We start from the raw sequence: 16,750 nt of genomic DNA on the forward strand, positions 1-16,750 counted from the left end.
AAATCCTAGAAAACCATATAAACCCTAGAAATTCTAAAAAACCCTAGAACACCATAAATACACCTAAAAACCCTAGAAAAGCTTAAAATTCCTAGAAAACCCTAAATATCGTAGAAAAACCTAAAAACCGCGAAAAAATCCTAGAAAACCCTAAAAACCCTAGAACACCTAAAAAACCCTAAAAAACCATAAAAACCGTAGAAAATCTAGAAAACTATAATAAACCCTGGAAAACCCTAAAACCCTAGAAAACTATAAAAAAATCCTAAAAACCGTAGAAAACCTAGAAAACTCTAAAAAACCCTGAAAAACCTAAAAAACCCTAGAAAATCCTAGAAAACCCTGAAAACCGTAAAAATTCTAGAAAACCCTAAAAACCATATAAAACCCAAAAAAATCCTAAAAATTCTAAAAACCCCTAAAAAAATCTTTGAAAACCATAAAAAATGCTAAAAATCCTACATAACCCTAAAAATCCTGGAAACCCCTAAAACCCCTAGAAAACCCTAAAAACCCTAAAAAATCCTGAGAAACCCTAGAAAATTCTAAAAAACCATAAAAACCTTAGAAAATCCTAGAAAACTCTATAAAACTGTAAAAACCGTAGAAAACTCTAGAAAACCATAAAAACCGAAAAAAACCCTGAAAAATCCTAGAATACTCTAAAAATCCTAAAAACCCTAGAAAACTTAAAAAACCCCTAAAAATCCTAGAAAACCCTAAAAAGCATTAAATTTCTAGAAAATCCTAAATATCCTACAAAACCCAAAAAAAACCCAAAAAATCCTAGAAAACCCTAAAAAACTCTAAAAAATCATATAAAGCCTAGAAATCCTAAAAAACCCTAGAAAACCATAAAAACCCTAAAAACCCTAGAAAACCCTAAAAAAAGCATAAAATTCTTAGAAAACCCAAAAAACCCTGAAAAAATCCTACAAACCCTAAAAAAACCCTAGAAAACCATATAAATCCTAAAAAGCCTAAAAAACACTTGAAAACCCTAAGAAACCTAAAAAACCCTAGAAAACCCTAACCTTAAAAGTTCTTGAAAACCCTAGAAAAGTCTAAAAAAATCCTGAAAACCCAAAAAACCCTAAAAACTCTAGAAAACTGCAAAAAATACTAAAAACAGTAGAAAACCTAGAAAACTCTAAAAAAACCCTGAAAAACACTAAACATTCTAGAAAACCCTAAAAATCTAAGAAAACCCTATAAATTCTAGAAAACCCTAAAAATTCCTAAACCCTAAACCCTAAACACTAAACAATAAGGATTTAAGGTATTCTAGAATTTTTAGGATTTTTTTTCTAGAAAACCATAAAACCCCTAAAAACCCTAGAACACCCTAAAAAACCCTGGAAAACCCTAAAAATCCTAGAAAACTCTAAACAACTCTAGAAAATCCTAGAAAACTCTAAAAAACTCTAGAAAATTCTAAAAAACCCTAAAAATTCTAGAAAACCCTAAAAACCCTAAAAAATCCTGAGAAACCCTAGAAAACTCTAAAAAACCATAAAAACCTTAGAAAACCCTAGACAACTCTATAAAACTGTAAAAACCGTAGAGAACTCTAGAAAACCATAAAAACCCAAAACAAAACCCTGAAAAATCCTAGAAAACTCTAAAAATCCTAAAAACCCTAGAAAACTTAAAAAACCCCCTAAAAACCCTAGAAAACCCTAAAAAGCATAAAATTTCTAGAAAATCCTAAACATCCTACAAATCCCAAAAAAAATCCAAAAAATCCTAGAAAACCCTAAAAATCCCTAAAAAATCATATAAACCCTTGAAATCCTAAAAACCCTAGAAAACCATAAAAACCCCTAAAAATCCTAGAAAACCCTAAAAAAAAGCATAAAATTCTAAGAAAACCCTAAATATCCTAGAAAACCCAAAAAACCCCGAAAAAAATCCTAGAAACCCTAAAAAACCCTAGAAAACCATATAAATCCTAGAAAGCCTAAAAAACACTTGAAAACCCTAAGAAACCTTAAAACTCTAGAAAACTCTAAAAACCCTAAAAACCCTAGAAAATTCTAAAAAAACCCTAGAAAACCCTAGAAAACTCTTAAAAACCCTAGAAAATCCTACAAATCTCTAACAAAAACCCTAAAAACCCAAGAAAACCCTATAAACCCTAGAAATCCTAAAATGCCCTAGAAAACCATAAAAACACCTAGAAACCCTAGAAAACCCTAATAAATCCTAGAAATCTTTAAAAAACTCTGGAAAACACTAGAAAATTCTAGAAAACCCTAAAAACCCTAGAACACCTAAAAACCCTAAAAAACCATAAAAACCGTAGAAAACCTAGAAAACTCTAATAAACCGTGGAAAACCCTAAAAACCCTAGAAAACTATAAAAAATCCTAAAAACCATAGAAAACCTAGAAAACTCTAAAAAATTCTGAAAAACCTAAAAAACCCTAGAAAATCCTAGAAAACCCTGAAAACCGTAAAAATTCTAGAAAATCCTAAAAACCATATAAAACCCAAAAAAATCCTAAAAATTCTAAAAACCCCTAAAAAATCCTAGAAAACCATAAAAAATGCTAAAAATCCTACATAACCCTAAAAACCCTGGAAACTCCTAAAACTCCTAGAAAATCCTAAAAACTCTAAAAAATCCTGAGAAACCCTAGAAAATTCTAAAAAACCATAAAAACCCTAGACAACTCTATAAAACTGTAAAAACCGTAGAAAACTCTAGAAAACCATAAAAACCCAAAAAAACCCTGAAAAATCCTAGAAAACTCTAAAAATCCTAAAAACACTAGAAAACTTAAAAAACCCCTAAAAACCCTAGAAAATCCTAAAAAGCATAACATTTCTAGAAAATCCTAAATATCCTACAAAACCAAAAAAATCCTAGAAAACCCTACAAAACCATATAAACCCTAGAAAACCCTAGAAAACCATAAAAACCCCTAAAAAACCTAGAAAACCCTAAGAAACCCTAGAAAACACTAAAAAAAGCTTCAAATTCTTAGAAAACCCTAAATATCCTAGAAAACCCAAAAAACCCCAAAAAATCCTAGAAACCCTAAAAAACCCTAGAAAACCATATAAACCCTAGAAATCCTAAAAAACACTTGAAAACCCTAAGAAACCCTAGAAAACTCTAAAAAACCCTAAAAACCCTAGAAAACCCTACAAAACTCTAACAAAAACCCTAAAAACCCAAACAAACCCTATAAACCCTAGAAATCCTAAAATGCCCTAGAAAACCATATAAACCCCTAGAAACCCTAGAAAACCCTAAAAAATCCTAAAAATACTAGAAAACTTTAAAAAACTCTGGAAAACACTAGAAAATTCTAAAAAACCGTAAAAAGCACTAGAAATCCTAGAAACCCTAGAAAACCATAAAAAACCTTAAATACCCTGGAAAACCCTAAAAAAACCTTAAAAACCTTAGAAAACCTTAAAAGTCATAGATATTTTTAAAAAACTCTAAAAAACCCCTAAAAAGCACTAGAAATCCTAGAAACCCCTAAAAATCCTAAAAATACTAGAAAACCCTAAAAAATGCTAAAAATTATAGAAACCCCTAGAAAACTATAAACAATCCTAAATACCCATGGAGGCGATAAAAAAACCGCCAAAAATCTTAGAAAACAATAAAAATCATAGAAAACTTTAAAAAACTCTAGAAACCCTAGAAAACCCTAGAAACCCCTAAAAATCCTAGAAAACCCTAAAAACTATAATAAACCGTAAAAATCCTAAAAACCCTAGAAAACACTAAAAACCCTAAAAAACTACAAAAAACACTAGAAAACTCATAAAAACTCTAGAAAACTCAAAACACCTCTAGGGTTTTATGGTTTTCATAGGGATTTTTAGTGTTTTCTAAGGTTTTTTAGGGTTTTCTAGGGATTTTAGGATTTTTTAGGGTTTTTTATTGTTGTTAGGGATAGGGTTTTCTAGGGTTTTTAGTATTTTCTAGGGTTTCATTGGTTTTCTAGAGTTTTTAGAGTTTTTTAGCGTTTTTTAGGGTTAGGGTTTTCTAGGATTTTTACTGTTTACTTGGGATTTTTTAGGGATTTCGAGGATTTTTTAGGTTTTCTAAGGTTTTGTAGCATTTTCTAGGGTTTTTAGGGTTTTTACAGTTTATTAGAGTTTCCTAGGATTTTTGGGGTTTTTTTAGGGTTTTCTAGTGTTTTTATGTTTTTTTAGGGTTTTTTAGCATTTTCTAGGGTTTTCTAGGGTTTTTTAGGGGCTTTAGGATTTTTCTAGGGTTTTTTAGTGTTTTCTAGGGTTTTTAGTGTTTTCTTGTGTTTGTAGAGTTTTTCAAGGTTTTTAGGGTTTTCTAGGGTTTTTTATGGTTTTCTAGGGTTTTTACGGTTTTTAATGGTTTAAGGGTTTTTTAGGATTTTCTAGAATTTTTAGAGTTTTTTAGGATTCTCTAGGATTTTTAGGATTTTTTAGGGATTTTAGGATTTTTTTTTTAGGTTTTCTAGCTTTTTTTAGGGTTTTTTAGGGATATCTAGGGGTTTTTAGCGTTTTTTTGGGTTTTTTTAGGGTTTTTTAGGGTTTTTAGGATTTTTTTAGGATTTTCTAGGACTTTTTAGGTTTTTTAGGGTTTTCTATGATTTTCTAAGGTTTTCTAGGGTTTCTTACGGGGTTTTTTGAGGTTTTCTAGGATTTTCTAGAGTTTTAAGAGTTTTTTAGAGTTCTCTATGGGTTTTTTTTGGATTTGGATTCTCTAAAGTTTCAATTACAGTTTAGAGAATAAAGTGTGATCTCTCATCATTTATTTTATTGGTGGGACCAAAAATAAATATGAGAGAGAAACCATTCAAAGATAGAAGATCACACTTTACCCTCTAAAGTACAAATTTAAAATTTAGAGGATCCAAATTCGTTTTTTTTAGAGTTTCTAGGGTTTTTTAGTATTTTCGAGGATTTTTAGCGTTTTTTACGGTTTTTTATGGATTTCTAGGGTTTTTTAGGTTTTCTAGGGTTTCGTAGCGTTTTCTAAGGTTTTGTAGTTTCTTTAGTGTTTTCTAGGGTTTTTTAAGGTCTTAGGATTTTTAGGGTTTTTAGGGTTTTCTAGGGTTTTAAGGATTTTTTAGGATTTTCTATGGTTGTTGCCTTTTAGGGTTTTCTGTTTTTTAGGGGTTTCTAGGATTTTCTAAAATCTTTTAGGGTGTTTTAGGATTTTCTAGGGTTTTTAGGGTTTTTTAGGTTTTTTAACCCTAAAAACTCTAGAAAACACTAAAAAACCCTACAAAACCATAGAAAACGCGAAAAAACCCTAAAATCTCTAAAAAAAAAAACCCTAGAAATCCCTAAGAAACCCCTAGTAAACACTAAAAACCATAGAAAAACCTAAAAAACCCTAAAAATCATAGAAAACCCTAGAAATCCTAAGAACCCTAGAAAATCCTAAAAAATATTTAAAATTCTTGAAAACCCTAAACACCCTAAAAAACTATAAAAAAAAAATCCTAAAAACCGTAGAAAGCCCGATAAAACTCAAAAAAACGCTGAAAACCCTAGGAAATCGTAGAAAATCCTAAGATACCTAAAAACACTAAAGATACTAGAAAATCCTAAAAATCCTAGAAAATCCTAAAAAATCCTAAAAATTCTGGAAAACCTAAAAAACCCTAAAAACCCTAGAAAACCCTAGAAAACTCTAAAAAACCCTAAAAACCCCAGAAAACTCTAGAAAACAATAAAAACCCCAAAAAAAATCCTAGATAACTCTAAAAAACCCTAAAAATCGTCGAAAACCCTAAAAGAGCATAAAATTCCTAGAAAACCCTACAAACCATTGAAAACCCTAAATATCCTAGAAAACCCTAAAAATCTCGAAAAAATCCTAGAAAACCCTAAAAAACCCTAGAAAACAATATATAAACCCTAGAAATCCTAAAAAACCCTAGAAAACCATAAAATACCTAAAAATCCTAGAAAACCACAAATATCCTAAAAAACTCTAAAAACTGTGAAAAAATCCTAGAAAATCCAAGAAACCCTCGAAAACCACAAAAATCGTAGAAAACTTTACAAAACTCTTGAAAACCCCAGAAAACCCTAGAAAATCCTAAAAATATTAGAAACCAAAAAAATCCTAGAAAACTCTAAAAAACCCAGAAAACCCTAGAAAATCCTAAAAAATCCTATAAATTCTAAAAATCCTAAAATATCCTGAAAAACCATCAAAACTCCTAAAAATCCTAGAAAATCCTAAAAACCCTCGAAAACCATAAAAATCCTAAAAAACTTAAAAAAGCTCTAGAAATCCCCTAAAAAATACTAGAAAACCATAAAACACCCTAGAGAAACACTAAAAACCTATAGAAACCCCTAGAAAACTCGAAAAATCTTAGAAAATCCTAAAAATTCTTGAAAACCCTAAAAACCCTAGAAAACCCTAAAAACCCTTAAAAATCCTAAAAAACTATAGAAAATTCAATAAATCGTAGAAAACATGAGAAACCCTAGAAAATCCTAAAAAACGTAAAAATTCTGGGAAGACCTAAATAAACCTAGAAAACAATTAAAAAAACCATAAACACCCTAGAAAACCCTAAAAAATTCTAAAAACCCTAGAAAATCATGAGAAACCCTAGAAAACTCTAAAAAACCATAAAACTCTAGAAAAACCTAAAAAACTCTAAAAAATCCTAGAAAACTCTAGAGTACCATAAAAACAAAAAAAAATCCTGAAAAACTCGAGAAAATTCTTGAAAAACCCTAAACCTTGAAAAACCCTAAAACCCTACAAAATCCTAAGAACCCTAAAAAACTTTTAAAAACTCGAGAAAATCCTAGAAAATCCTAAAAAATCCAAGAAAATCCTAAAAACCCTGAAAAACCCTAGGAAACTATAAAAAATCGTAGAAACCGTAGAAAACCCAAGAAAACTCTAAAAAACGCTGAAAATCCTAGAAACCCCTAAAAATCCTAGAAAACCCTAAAAAACCTTAAAAATTCATGAAAAACCTAAAAACCTAAAAGCCCTTAAAAACCCTAGAAAACTATAAAAAATCCTAAAAACCGTAGAAAACCTAGCAAACTCTAAAAAATCCTGAAAAACCTAAAAACCCTAGAATATCCTAGAAAACCCTGAAAACCGTAAAAATTCTAGAAAACCCTAAAAACCCTAGAAAACGCAAAAAAAATCCTAAAAATTCTAGAAACCCCTAAAAAATCCTAAAAAACCATAAAAAATGCTAAAAATCCTAAAAAATCCCGAGAAATCCTAGAGAACTCTAAAAAACCATAAAAACCTTAGAAAACCCTAGACAACTCTATAAAACTCTAAAAACCGTAGAAAACTCTAGAAAACCATAAAAACCCAAAAAACCCAGAAAAATCCTAGAAAACTCTAAAAATGCTAAAAACCCTAGAAAACTTAAAAAACCCCTAAAATCCCTAGAAATTCCTAAAAAGCATAAAATTTCTAGAAAATCCTAAATATCCAACAAAACCCAAAAAAACCCAAAAAATCCTAGAAAACCCTAAAAAACCATATAAACCCTAGAAATCCTAAAAAACCCTAGAAAACCATAAAAACCCTAGAAAACCACAAAAAATCCTAGAAAATCCTAAATGTCCTAGAAAACCCAAAAAACTCCGAAAAAATCCTAGAAACCCTAAAGAAACCCTAGAAAACCATATAAACCCTAGAAAGCCAAAAAAACACTTGAAAACTCTAAGAAACCTTAAAACCCTAGAAAACAGTAAGAAACCCTAAAACACCTAGAAAACTCTAAAAAAAACCCTAGAAAACCCTAGAAAACTCTAAAAACCCTAAAAAGCCTAGAAAACCGTACAAAACTCTAGCAAAAACCCTAAAAACCCAAGAAAACCCTATAAACCCTAGATATCCTAAAATGCCCTAGAAAACCCTAGAAAATCCTAAATATCCTAGAAAACCCAAAAAACCCCGAAAAAATCCCAGAAAGCCTAAAAAAACCCTAGAAAACCATATAAACCCTAGAAAGCCTAAAAAACACTTGAAAACCCTAAGAAACCTTAAAACCCTAGAAAACCCTAAGAAACCCTAAAACACCTAGAAAACTCTAAAATAAAACCCTAGAAAACCCTAGAAAACTCTAAAAAACCCTAAAAAGCCTAGAAAAACCTACAAAACTCTAACAAAAATCCTAAAAACCCAAGAAAACCCTATAAACCCTAGAAATCCTAAAATGCCCGAGAAAACCATAAAAACCCCTAGAAACCCCAGAAAATCCTAATAAATCCTAAAAATGCTAGAAAACTTTAAAAAACTCTGGAAAACACTAGAAAATACTAAAAAAAACCCTAAAAAGCACTAGAAATCCTAGAAAACCCTAAAAAGCCCTAAAAATCCTAGAAAAACCTAAAAAATGCTAAAAACCCTAGAAAACCATAAAAACCTTAAATACCCTGGAAAACCCTAAAAAAATCTTAAAAAGCTTAGAAAACACTAAAAATCATAGAAATTTTTTAAAAACTCTAAAAAACCCTAAAAAGCACTACAAATTCTAGAAAACCCTAAAAATCCTAAAAATACTAGAAAACCCTAAAAAATGCTAAAAATCCTAGAAACCTCTAAAAAACTATAAACAATCCTAAATACTCTAGAAAACTATAAAATAAACCGCTAAAAATCTTAGAAAACAATAAAAATCATCGAAAACTTTAAAAAACTCTAAAAAACCCTAGAAAACCCTAAAAAATCCTAGAATACCCTAGAAACCACTAAAAATCCTAGAAAACCCTAAAAACTAAAGTAAACCACAAAAACCCTAAAAACCATAGAAAACACTAAACCCAAAAACCCTAAAGTTTTTCTAGACGTTTTTAGGGTATAGGGTTTAGAGTTTAGTGTTTTTTAGGGTTTTCTAGGGTTTTTAGGATTTTTAGGGTTTTCTAGGGTTTTTAGGGTTTTGCTAATATTTTTCAGGGTTTTTTAGGATTTTAGGTTTTTTAAGGTTTTCTAGGGCTTTTATAGTTTTTTAGGGGATTTCGGATTTTTATTCCTTTCTAGGGTTTTTAGAGTTTTCTACGTTTTTTCAGGGGTTTTTAGGGTATTTAGGGTTTTCTTGGATTTTTTATGGTTTTTTAGTATTTTCTAGGTTTTCTAGAGTTTTTCAAAGTCTTCTATGGTTTTTAGGGTTTTTTTAATGGTTTTCTACGATTTTTAGGATTTTTTACAGTTTTCTAGGGTTTTTCCGGGGTTTTTAGGGTATTTAGGGTTTTTAGGAGTTTTTAGGATTTTCTAGGGTTTCTTGGAATTTTTAGAGTTTTCTAGTGTTTTTTAAAGCTTTCAAGAATTTTTTGGTTTTCTAGGATTTTTAGGGGTTTTTTTATGGTTTTCTAGGGATTTTTAGGATTTTTGGAGTTTTTTAGGATCTTCTAGAATTTTATGGTTTTTTAGGGTTTTCTAGTGTTTAGGTTTTTCTAGAATTTTTTAAACTTTTCTAAGATTTTTATGGTTTTCTAGGGTTTTTACGGTTTTTTATAGTTTTCTAGGATTTTAGGATTTTCTAGAATTTTTACAGTTTTTTAGGGATTTCTAACGTTTTTAGGGTTTTCTAAGATTTTCAGGGTTTTTAGGGATTTCTAAGATTTTCTAGATTTTCTTACGGTTTCTGGGATTTTCTAGGGTTTTTAGGATTTTCTAGAATTTTCTAGAGTTTTTTAAAGTTTTCTAGGATTTTTTGGTTTTCTATGGTTTTCTGGGATTTTTCGGATTTTTTAGAGTTTTCTAGAATTTTAGTATTCTTTAGAGTTTTCTAAGGTTTTTCAGGATTTTTTAGGGTATTTAGGGTTTTATAGGGTTTTTAGGATTTTTAGAATTTTCTAGGGTTTTTACGTATTTTTAGGGTTTTCTAAGATTTTCTACAGTTTTTTAAAGTTTTCTAGGATTTTTAGGATTTTTAGGGTTTTCTAGAGTGTTTAGGATTTTCTATAATTTTTTAAAGTTTTCTAGAATTTTTATGGTTTGTACTGTTTTTTAGGATTTTTTATGGTTTTCTAGGTTTTTAGGGTTTTCTAGGATTTTTGGGGTTTCTTAGGAATTTCTAGGATTTTTAATGGTTTTTATGGTTTTATAGGGTTTTAGAATTTTTTAGGCTTTTCAGGATTTTAGGATTTTTTCATCCTTCTAGAGTTTTTTAGGATTTTCTAGGATTTTTAGGATTTTCTAGAATTTTCAGGGTTTTTTTCTAGAAAACTCAAAAACCCCTAGAAAAAACTACTAAAAAACCTAAAAACCGTAGAAAATCCTAGAAAACTCTAAAAAATCTTGAAAGCCCTAGAAAACCTTAAACGACCCTAAAAACCCTAGAAAATCCTAGAATACCCTTAAAACCCTAAAGCACCTAGAAATCCTGAAAAACACTAGAAAACCCTAAAAAACCATAAAAAAACCCTAGAAATCCTAGAAAACCTAAAAAATCCTAAAAATCCCTAGAAAACCCTAAAACCCTAAAAATTCTACAAAATCCTAAAAACCCTAGAAAAGTATAAAAATCCTAGAAAGCTTTTAAAAACACGAGAAAATCCTAAAAAACACTAAAGATTCTAGAAAACCCTAAAAAACTCTAAAAACACAAGAAAACCCTAGAAAACTCTAAAAAAACCCTGAAAAATACTAAAGATTCTAGAAAACCCTAAAAATTCTAGAAAACTCTAAACCCTAAAATTTTTAGGGTTTCTAGAATTTTTAGGGTTTTTTTCTAGAAAACTATAAAAAAAACCCTAAAAACCCTAGAACTCCCTAAAAAACCCTGGAAAACCATAAAAATCCTAGAAAACTCTAAAAAACTCTGGAAAATCCTAGAAACCTCTAAAAAACTCTAGAAAATCCTAAAATCCTAGAAAACCCTAAAAACCTTAGAAAACCCCAAAAATAATAGAAAACTCTAAAAAACTCTATAAAACTCTATAAACCCTAGAAAATCCTAAAAATCCAAGAAAAGCATAAAACCCGTAAAAATCATAGAAAACCCTAAAAAACCGTAAAAACCCTAGAAAACCCTAAAAAATCTAGAAAACCCTAAAAAATCTTAGAAAACCTTAAAAAACCCTAGATAACCCTAAAAACCCTGGAAAACCGTAAAAATTCTAGAAAACCCTAAAAAATCTTAGAAAACCTTAAAAAACCCTAGATAACCCTAAAAACCCTGGAAAACCCTAAAACCCTAAAAAATCCTGAGAAACCTTAGAAAAGTCTAAAAACCCAAAAAAATCCTGAAAAATCCTAGAAAACTCTAAAAATCCTAAAAACCCTAGAAAACTCTAAAAAACCCTAAAAAAGCATAAAACTCCTAGAAAACCCTAAAAAAGCATAAAACTCCTAGAAAACCCTAAAAACTCCTAAAAATCATAGAAAATCCTTAAAAAAAACCCTAGAAATCCTAAAAAACCGTAGAACACCATAAAAACACATAAAAACCCTAGAAAAGCATAAAATTACTAGAAAAACCCTAAATATCGTAGAAAAACCTAAAAACCGCGAAAAAATCCTAGAAAACCCTAGAACACCTAAAAAACACTAAAAAACCATAAAAGACCCTAGAAAATTTTAAAAATCCTAGACCCTAGAAAACCCTAAAAACCATAGAAAACCCTACAAAATCCTAAATTCCTAGAAACCATAAAAATCGTAGAAAACTTTTAAAAAATCTAGAAAATCCTAGAAAACTCTAAAAAACCATAAAAGCATTAAAAACCCTAGAATCCTAAAAATAAAAAAACCCTATAAAACCCTAAAAAATTCTAAAAAACCCTAAAACCCTAGAAAACCCGGAAACACTAGAAATCCTAAAAGGCCCTACAAAACCATAAAAACCCTAGAAAACTTTGAAAAACCCTAAAAAACCCTAGAAAACTTTAGAAAATCCTAAAAAACCCTAGAAAACCAAAATAAAAACCCAAAAAAACCCTGAAATATCCTAGAAAACTCTAAAAAATCATAAAAACCCTAGAAAACTCTAAAAAAACCCTAAAAATTTATAAAAGTCCTAGAAAACCATAAAAATCCTAGAGGACTTTAAAAATCTCTGGAAAACACTAGAAAACTCTAAAAAACCCTAGAAAACTCTAAAAAACCTTGAAAACCCTTGAATAACCTAGAAAATCCTAAAAAACCCTAAAAAAACACTAAAGATTCTAGAAAACCCTAAAAACCCTAAAAGAACCCTAAAAATCCTAGAAAACCATAAAAAAAACCCTAAAAACCTTAGATTACCCTAAAAAACCCTAAAAACCCTGGAAAACCCTAAAACCCTAGAAAACCCCTAAAACCCTAAAAAATCCTAAGAAACCCTAGAAAACTCTAAAAAATCATAAAAAACCTAGAAAACCCTAAAAAATTCTCTGATTTTTAGGGTATTCTGGGATTTTTAGTGTTTTTATGGTTTTCTAGGGTTTTTAAGATTTTCTACAGTTTTTAGGGTTTTTGGGGGTATTTTAGAGTTTTTTGGGTTTTTGGGGGTATTTAGGTCTTTTAGGTTTTTAGGGTTTCTAGGATTTTTTCAGTTTTTTATGGTTTTCTAGGGATTTTAGGTTGTTTTAGAATTTTTATGGTTTTTTAGAGATTTCTAACATTTTAGGATTTTTTTGGGTTTTTAGGGTTTTCTAAGGTTTTTATGGATTTTTAGGGATTTCTAAGATTTTCTAGAGTATTTTAGGATTTTCTAGGGTTCTTTAGGGTTTTTAGGGGTTTTAGGATTTTTTAGGGATTTTATAGATTTTTTAAGTTTCTAGGATTTTTATGGGTTTTCTAGGTGTTTTAGGGTTTTCTATGTTTTTTAGGTGTTTCTTAAGATTTTTAGGATTTTTTAGGATTATCTAGGGTTTTCTACGGTTTTTTAAAATTTTCTAGGAATTTTATTGTTTTCTAGGTTTTTGAGAGTTTTTTAGGGGTTTTTAGGGTTTTTTAGGATTTTTACAGTTTTTAGGGTTTTTTAGGATTTTCCAGGGTTTTTAGAGTTTCTAGGGTTTTTCAGGATTTTCAGGGTTTTTTAGGATTTTTTGGGTTTTTAGGAATTTTTATGATTTTTTAGGATTTTTAGGGTTTTCTTGTGTTTTCTAGACTTTTTAACGTTTTCTAGGATATTTAGCTTTTCTAGGCTTTTAGGATTTTTAGGGTATTCTGGGTTTTTAAGATTTTAGGGTTTTCTAGGCTTTTCTAGAGTTTTTTAAATTTTCTGGAATTTTTTTGTTTTCATTTTCTACAATTTTTTGGGTTTTTTTAGGGTTTTCTAGAATTTTTAGGGTTTTTAGGATTTTCTAGAGTTTTTTAAAGTTTTCTAGGATTTTTATGGTTTTCTAGGGATTTTAGTATTTTTTAGGGTTTTCTAGGGTTTTTACGGTATTTTATGGTTTTCTAGAATTTTTACAGTTTTTAGGGTTTTCTACGGTTTTTAGGGTTTTTAAGGTTTTCTTGGATTTTTAGGGTTTTTTAGGATTTTCTAGGGGTCTAGGATTTTTTAGAGTTTTCTAGTGTTTTTCAGGATTTTTTTTGTTTTTCGGGGTTTTTAGGGTTTTCTACCTTTTTAGGAAATTTTAGGATTTTTAGGGTGTTTTTTATGGTTTTTAAGGTTTTCTAGGGGTTTTTATGATTTTTTAGGGTTTTCTAGGAATTTTATTGTTTTCTAGGATTTTTTCGGGTTTTCTAAGGTTCTTAGGATTTTTTAGAGTTTTTAGGGGTTTTCAGGGTTTTTTAGGATTTTTGTGTTTTATGGTTTTCTAGGGTTTTTAGGGTTTTCTTGTGCTTTCTAGAGTTTTTTTTAAGTTTTTTAGGATTTTTATGCTTTTCTAGAGCTTTTAGGGTTTTCTAGAGTTTTTTAAAGTTTCTAGGATTTTTTTTATTTTCTAGGATTTTTAGGGTTTTTTTATGGTTCTAGGGTTTTTTAGGGTTTTTTAGGATTTTTAGGGTTTTCTAGGTTTTTACGGATTTTTATGGTTTTTTAGGATTTTCTAGAGTTTTATGATTTTTTATGGTTTTCTAGGTATTTTAGGATTTCTAACGTTTTTAGGATTTTTTTTTTTTGGGTTTTAAGGGTAGGGTTTTTTAGGGATTTCTAAGATTTTCTAGAGTTTTTAGGATTTTTCTAGGATTTTTTAGAATTTTTATGCTTTTCTAGGGTTTTTAAGATTTCTAGTGTTTTTCAGGGTTTTTTTTTTGTTTTTAGGGGTTTTTAGAGTTTTCTACGTTTTTTATGGTTCTAGAATTTTTTAGGGTTTAGGGTTTAGGATCTTCTAAGATTTTTAGAGTTTTTAGGATTTTTAGAGTGTTTAAGCTTTTTAGAGTTTTTTAAAATTTCTAGGATTTTTATGGTATTCTAAGTTGCTAAGCTCCTTTCACCACTTGCTTAGAATAACTTGAATATAGCTAATAGGGTTAGGCAATTTCTAGTTATAAGTAGGGACGGATCAAAACTACAAGCAAAGAGAAAAATACACTCGCGGATCTAGTGCAGATGATCAACTGACCTTATGAACCCAATGATGACAGAGATCAGCCACTGCTTCCAATTAAGCCTGACTGTTGAAGTGAACTTGCCGAGGAATTCGATGATGATGATCTAAACACAAAGCAATTTTAGGGTGACCTTGAAAATATTTCATACGAGAGACAAATAACGAGGAGTTAAAATAAGACAAACCTGAAGCACAACAGGTAGTTTTTCGTGACTCCACTGAATATGTTAAACTCATCTGGCTTTCGTGCATTGAACTCATTAAAGATCTGCAGTTTGAACACATTTTTTAGAATTGAAATAAGATGAGCACACTACAGCAAAGCTACCAAAATGACAACGAATATATGGTGCATGAACTGGGCATGCATTGCCAACCACTAACGCATCACAAGGATTTAGCAGTAATGTAAATAAGAGTGAGTAGCAAGACATCTCAGGAAAATTGCAATAGGCTTTGGTTTTCTAATACAATTAGCACCTATTGGAAATTAGCAATCACCATTACAGCACAACCACCAATACTATTATAGAACATGCATAAAAAGATAAGGAAACTAACATTGGTAATTCTTCCAACACACAACTTTACCATTTAAAATGCAAATGGACTAAAGACAACTTACTTGAGACAGAACAAATGCATTGAAGATCAGAGTGTTTTTCACTTTAATTGCATGATCATTTTTGTCATGTGTCAGACCCAGTATGCTCCTACTTCGGAAATTCAGAACAAGCAACACAGATACTTGGTACATTGCCTGAAGAGTTCAAATCATAATCGGCAATTCAGTTTACAGAAGAGTATAGCATAACAACGGTAATTGAAATGCAGGACATCATAAACCAATAGGTAAATAATCCTTGCAGACTACAATGACAAGCAGTTAACTGAGAAATGAGAAACAAAACTCGCCTGTATCAGCAAATTCTCCACATAATATTGTTATAGAGTTCTCTGAAAAGGATACAAGACAAAACTCCATGTCAAAAAAACCATTGAAGCGCATAGGCACTGCATAATCGCTTGGATAATAAAGCGCAAATGAAAATAGGACCAATATCGATAATGTAAATACAAAATAAATGCAGCCTTCAATATGCTGTTTAGGACTGTTGGCAACAATTTTGTTTTCGAGGGTATGACTATTATTCATTGCACTTAAATTTCTCTCTTCTATTGAAATAACCAAATCTTTAGATTTAATAATAGAGCTGCACTATCACACTTTCAATTAAATTTCTTTCTTTATGTTGGGTGCATCATTCAAAAATGCATCTACAAGGAACAAAATTTTATGACATTCATCCAATTCTTCAGGTGCTGTAACACTAGAAAAACATAGCAAGAAAATGTCATGATCCAAAGAAAAAGGCACAATTAGAGAAACTGAAGTTCCGACCTTCGGCCCACTGGAGGCCAATCCATAAGGTGATCAGTTGGTGGATCAGTTGCCAATGCTAGCTCCCAAAGTATCCATGATAAGATTTATCCACAAAAGCTGTAGAAAGAGCCAATAAGTCAGCTGAACATAATTGAGGGGCAAAGCCAGAGAACAAAACACAGGGAGACAGCAGACCTGCAAGCGCATAGATTTTGAAAGATATAAGAGGTATGCTAAAAAATATCAAATTCATGTTCAGCTTGCAAAACACTACACAAAAGCAATCCAAAACGGTGCAGTTCAATTATATACAAACCTTTCATTGGTTGGCATATTGACTAACTACCTAAATACCATCTAGTAATGCCAGAAATAAAATTATTTTTTAAGATGTAAATACCAACCATAAAAGATGCATCATTTTTTAAGATAATTTAAGAACAAACTAGATCTCTCAATCGAAAAGAAATAGGTCCAACCTTTACAACTGAAGCAAAATTGCCATCCAAATAATATCAGAGCTTTCTTTTGCAACTTCAGTTCCTTGAATACCCATTGGCAAGACCTATATCAGCCTATATTCAGAAAGTATAGAAATAAATTAAAAAGGGAAAAAAGAAAGAAATAGTTCAATTCATTAGAACAGAAAATTCTATGATCAAAGAGATAGTAGATTCATACATCGAATAAACCTAGGACTTGTTATCACGGATTACACAAACAGGAAAACAAGACAGGTATACAGGGGTAAACAAACTCTCATGGTGTCAATATACAATTACAAGTATTACATCGATAAAGATTGTTGTGGTACTTAAAATTTGAGAAAAAAAAAATCACTAGCACAAAAAAAGAAATATAGGATATACCAACCTCAGTATGCAAGCATATTTTCATCCCAGTACGCCACAACATGTCCCCTCCTCAATGACA

This window comes from Arachis hypogaea, chromosome 17 (assembly GCF_003086295.3).
Source record: "Arachis hypogaea cultivar Tifrunner chromosome 17, arahy.Tifrunner.gnm2.J5K5, whole genome shotgun sequence".
Taxonomy (NCBI): domain Eukaryota; kingdom Viridiplantae; phylum Streptophyta; class Magnoliopsida; order Fabales; family Fabaceae; genus Arachis; species Arachis hypogaea.